General features: G+C 40.5%; 1 pseudogene; it reads right to left on the bottom strand.

Moving 5' to 3' along the window:
- The window catches only part of LOC138977316 (zinc finger protein 850-like), a 30,662-nt pseudogene continuing 24,662 nt past the window's right edge, over positions 1 to 6,000 (bottom strand).

The raw sequence follows: 6,000 nt of genomic DNA, 5'->3' as shown, positions 1-6,000 counted from the left end.
TCCTGTATGTGTTAACATGTGTCGCTTCAAATGACCAGATTCTGTGAACCTAGCATCACACTCTGTACAAGCATGTTTTCTCTCTCCTGTATGGGTTAACATGTGTCGCTTCAAATTACAAGACACTGCAAACTTAGCATCACACTCTGTACATGCATGTTTTTTCTCCCCTGTATGTCTCACCATGTGTCGCTTCAAATTACCAAACTGTATGAACTTAGCATCACACACTGTACATGCATGTTTTTTTCTCTCCTGTATGTGTTAACATGTGTCGCTTCAAATTACCAGACTCTGTGAACCTAGCATCACACTCGGTACAAGCATGGTTTTTTTCTCCTGTATGTGTCAACATGTGTTGCTTCAAAGTACCAGACTCTCTGAACCTAGCATCACACACTGTACAGGCATGTTTTTTCTCTCCTGTATGTGTCAACATGTGTCGCTTCAAAGTACCAGTCGCTTTGAACTTAGCATCACACTCTGTACAGGCATGTTTTTTCTCTGCTGTATGTTTCAACATGTGTCGCTTCAAAGTACCAGACTGTATGAACTTAGCATCACACACTGTACATGCATGTTTTTTCTCTCCTGTATGTGTTAACATGTGTCGCTTCAAATGACCAGACGCTGTGAACCCAGCATCACACTCTGTACAAACATGTTTTTTCTCCCCAAAATGGGTTAACATGTGTCGCTTCAAATTACAAGACACTGTAAACTTAGCATCACACTCTGTACATGCATTTTTTTTCTCACATGTATGTCTCACCATGTGATGCTTCAAATTACTACACCCTGTGAACTTAGCATCACACTCTGTACATACATATTTTCTCTCTCCTGTATGGGTTAACATGCTGACTGCAGTCTGTGTTTCTGGTGTCTGTATCTCTTGTTTCAGCCAGGTATCACTGTACGTGCTGACTGCAGTCTGTGTTGCTGGTGTCTGTATCTCTTGTTTCAGCCAGGTATCACTGTACGTGCTGACTGCAGTCTGTGTTGCTGGTGTCTGTATCTCTTGTTTTAGCCAGGTATCAATGCGAGTGCTGACTGCAGTCTGTGTTTCTGGTATCTGTATCTCTTGTTTCAGCCAGGTATCACTGTGAGAGCTGACTGCAGTCTGTGTTTCTGGTGTCTCTATCTCTTGTTTTAGCCAGGTATCAATGCGAGTGCTGACTGCAGTCTGTGTTTCTGGTGTCTGTATCTCTTGTTTCAGCCAGGTATCACTGTGAGAGCTGACTGCAGTCTGTGTTTCTGGTGTCTGTATCTCTTGTTTCAGCCAGGTATCAATGCGAGTGCTGACTGCAGTCTGTGTTTCTGGTGTCTGTATCTCTTGTTTCAGCCAGGTATCACTGTGAGAGCTGACTGCAGTCTGTGTTACTGGTGTCTGTAACTCTTGTTTCAGCCAGGTATCAATGCGAGTGCTGACTGCAGTCTGTGTTTCTGGTGTCTGTATCTCTTGTTTCAGCCAGGTATCAATGCGAGTGCTGACTGCAGTCTGTGTTTCTGGTGTCTGTATCTCTTGTTTCAGCCAGGTATCACTGTGAGTGTTGACTGCAGTCTGTGTTACTGGTGTCTGTATCTCTTGTTTCAGCCAGGTATCACTGGGAGTGTTGACTGCAGTCTGTGTTTCTGGTGTCTGTATCTCTTGTTTCAGCCAGGTATCACTGTGAGAATTGACTGCAGTCTGTGTTTCTGGTGTCTGTATCTCTTGTTTCAGCCAGGTATCACTGGGAGTGTTGACTGCAGTCTGTGTTGCTGGTGTCTGTATCTCTTGTTTCAGCCAGGTATCAATGCGAGTGCTGACTGCAGTCTGTGTTTCTGGTGTCTGCATTTCTTGTTTTAGCCAGGTATCAATGCGAGTGCTGACTGCAGTCTGTGTTACTGGTGTCTGTATCTCTTGTTTCAGCCAGATATCCCTGTGAGTGTTGACTGCAGTCTGTGTTTCTGGTGTCTGTTTCTCTTGTTTCAGCCAGGTATCACTGTGAGTGTTGACTGCAGCTTGTCCTTCCAATGTCTGCACTGTAGGCATGGTAGCTGTGTTGTCTGTGACCACAACCTCCATGAAAGGCACTGGAAAAAAAGCAAGACTCTTACATCAAGGTGCTGAACATAATCCATGGTCATTTGATATAAACTTTGCAATGCGTTTGACATTGCTCATCTGCAGGTAGAAGTGTGTGTGTGTGTGTGTGTGTGTGTGTGTGTGTGTGTGTGTGTGTGTGTGTGTGTGTGTGTGTGTGTGTGTGTGTGTGTGTGTAAATTGCTTACAAGTAAACACAATTATTTCAGAAAAGCTCAGAAAAAGCGCATTCCACTTATTTCTTTTTTTTATTATCGAACGCAGAAGAAGAAGATTTCTGTTTAACATTCACTGTGCTTACTGGGTGATGGACGACACAAAGTCTGTCTTCTTCTTCTTCTTGTTTGTTCATGGGCTTGGACTCATGTTTTAGCACGAATGGATTTTTACGTGTATGACCGTTTTGACCCCCCATTCGGGCAGTATTTGCCAATTTCGGGGGAGGTATGCTGGGTATTTTCATGTTTTTATAACCCACCGAACTCTGACATGGATTACAGGATCTTTTCCATGTGCACTTGGTCTTGTGCTTGCGTGTACACACAATAGGAGTTAAGTCACTAGCCGGTCTGCACATAAGTTCACCTGGGAGATCGGAAAAATCTCCACTCTTAAACAATCAGGCGGTAGCGACCGGGATTCGAACTCACGACCTCCCGATTAGGAGGCCAATGTCTTACCACCACGCCACTGCGCCCGTCACATAGGCTGTCAAAAGTCTTTGTATCTTTAAAACAATATTATTTTTTGATTGAGACTTTATGTAATCCTCAAACACCACAACTAACTTAACGATGACGTAACTTGAAGTACTCAGTCCGGATGTTGTGGATCGTGAACTTATACTCTCCAAAGGGGTGGTTCAAGGTTTTCCCTTTTTGGATCGTGGTGGCCGTGTACAATCAATATACTGTTTACGTTGAATTCTTCTTTAGAACATATGGGTCAAACTCGACCCACAGCATCCAGACTGTGTAGTCCAAAGTGTGATCCGCTGAAGGTTTAACTATTGTAGGAGCTTTCCTATTATGAAGATTGTAAATCTGTTGACCCGGCGGAAAACCGTGAGAGTTGTAGATAAGAAACAAACAACGTCTTTGGTTTAGCTCTGCAGATCTATTGTCTCATGCGTGCACTTACTATTTACTCGTTTTCATGTCTAGTTTTGCCTCGCGTTGTGTTCTGTCTCCTAGTGCGTGCACCTCTAATCTGTCTGTCGCCTAATTTATCCTCTCTCACCTAAAATTACCGGGTTAGTTTATCTTCCTAAAAAGGCCAAGATTGCGAGAAGAAATCAGGCATGAAAACTTAAAAAAAAAAAAATACTGAAAAAAAAATTCGAAGGCGCATAGCGCCAAGTTTTGCAGGCGCGTAGCGCCAAGTTTCGCAGGCGCAAAGCGCCAAGACTTCTAGGGGGGTCCGGGGGCATGCTCCCCCGGAAATATTTTTTTTCAAGGGTGCAATTTGGTGCAATCTGGGGCTATCTGAGCCTTAAAATTGGATTCAAACATGGCCCCAAAACTATTTTACTATAACTGTGACTAGGAAAAAAAAAAAAAAAAAAAAAAAAAAAAGGAAAAATACGGAAATTAAAAAAAAATACGGTTTATTTTTTTCAAAAATACGGAAAATACGGAAAATACGGAGAATTTTCATGCCTGAGAAATGACGACCTACGTGATGATGAAAACCATTCAGACGAATAATGGAGCCAATTTCATGGGATTACTTTTCTATAAAATAGTTTATTAGACTTATTCTTCTTGAAAGTATACAAATAGAATAACACAACAAGCATAATTTACGCAATATTATAAATGCACATACAAAGTCAGTTAAAAATCCCGGGTCGCCTTTATAAGGCTAACATCAAAGAGCGAGAGTGTTACAAAAAACAATGTTTGTTTGTTTATTTGTTGCTTAACGTCCAGCCGACTACGCAGAGCCATATCAGGACGAGGAAGGGGGGGATGAAGGGGGCCACTTGTCAAGCGATTCCTGTTTACAAATGCACTAACCCATTACTTGTGTCCCAGCAGGCTTTAGTAAAACTAAATTAATACCTACTGGAAGATTACCAGTTTCCAGTATGTTAAAATAGGCTTAACCTATCTACTGCTGGACTTACATCAGAACACTAACAGATTAAACTATACATGAATCGCGAGACAAGCGGCAAGAGAAGAGATTTTTGGAAAAAATACAGGTGAATGAGCAAGAAGGCAGAAAAAAGAAAAGAATTCATGAAGAAAAAGAGAGCATGACAGGAAAGAGGAACCAAAAATCTACCTAACAGCAAACTAGAAAGCTCCTGCGGTTCCAAAAACAGGAGGGGCCTTTAATTTCATAACCGCAGTGCCCCACTGCGGGACTGATGGAGTGGAATACTTTGTGTTAGTGTATGCTGATACAGTTCTTTTATGACACTGTGTATAGTATGGCTGAGTAAGATAAGGCTGAAATGTATTTTAGTCATATCAAAGAACTTGAGGCATTAAGTGTTTTGGTTCTTCTGTGAGTGGTGTATTTTTAATTCATCACTAAGTGGACGTAGTGACGTTTTGATTTGACTTTGTTGTACTTAGTCATATGCAACTCAAAACACAACTTCTTGTTCATGTTTAAAAGAAAGTTGTTATCATACTTTTCGGTTCTAAAGCCTCGTCGCGATATAACCTTCGTGGTTGAAAACGACGTTAAACACCAAATAAAGAAAGAAAGAAAGGTTCTAAAGCGCTCAAGTTTTGTCATCAGTCATAAGAGTTTGTCTCGTTTTGTATTTGTATTCTAATCCTATGTTCTTATTGTCAGGTTGTTTACTATTTACATTTGTTTTGTTATAGTGTGTTTATGAGTGTCGTGCATTGTATTTTCAGGGGCACTTTTCCTACCACCCCTTCAGAGCTGCCATGCTTTGTTAAGTGTTTTAGTTTATGTGTTTTTCCTCAAGTGTTTAGTTTCGCTAATAGTTATTGTTTTTTACCGCAGTTGTGTATAAGAAAAGAAGTGTTAGCGTTAGTGTTAGTGAAAGTGAAGAAAAGGTAATAAATGTTTAAAAGTAAATTACATTTACAGTGTGTTGCCTTGACGACTGTGTAGTAGTGAAAGTTGTTTGAATGTTGATGTCGTGAAAAGTAAAACTCAGTCTTTGTAGAGTAGACTTTTTTCTAAGAAATCTCTTTTCCCGAACCCGACCTTATGTCCACTTAATACATTCCGGCGAAGTGACAAGGTTTAAACAAGAAGAGCAAACGCTCGATCGAGTCACTTTCGCAGTTCTGAATATTATATGAGGCATCAGATGGACAGGAAGAAATTGCTATTCACAACACAATGCATACCTGAAGAATGAGATTGCATGGATCGAGCAACAAAATATTTACCTTGGCATTAAAAATACTCTCATTAATCGCACATAAACAAACCCCATCAATAACTTAATTCACATAAACTAGCATCATTAATTTTTTTTCGAAGCAATCATATTAACAGTAGACACACTAACATTTGTTACTCTTAGAGCTGTGTCACTTTTATAGTTTACGAGAAAAGCCCAACGTTAAGTTGTGTGTTGACGAACAGGAAAGGCTAGTTATCTCCCCTGTGTTTCCGATAACGTTTGTAAAAAGCTACAGATGTAAATAATTTGATGTAAAGAATAATCCTATAAAGTTTGAATCAAATCCGATGAATAGTTTCAGAGATATGATATTTCAATTTTTTTCCTTCAAGACATACCTGTGACCTTGAAAAAGGTCAAAGGTCACCAAAGCAGACGTCAAAGTGTAGAGGTCACTGGGAGTCACGTTCACATAAAATTTGAGCCCGGTCACTTTTATAGTTTCCGAGAAAAGCCCAACGTTAAGTTGTGTGTTGCCGAACAGAAAAGGCTAGTTATCTCCCTTGTTTTTCTG

Source organism: Littorina saxatilis, linkage group LG9, assembly GCF_037325665.1.
Source record: "Littorina saxatilis isolate snail1 linkage group LG9, US_GU_Lsax_2.0, whole genome shotgun sequence".
Lineage (NCBI taxonomy): Eukaryota > Metazoa > Mollusca > Gastropoda > Littorinimorpha > Littorinidae > Littorina > Littorina saxatilis.
This window is presented reverse-complemented; position numbering and strand designations above follow the sequence as displayed.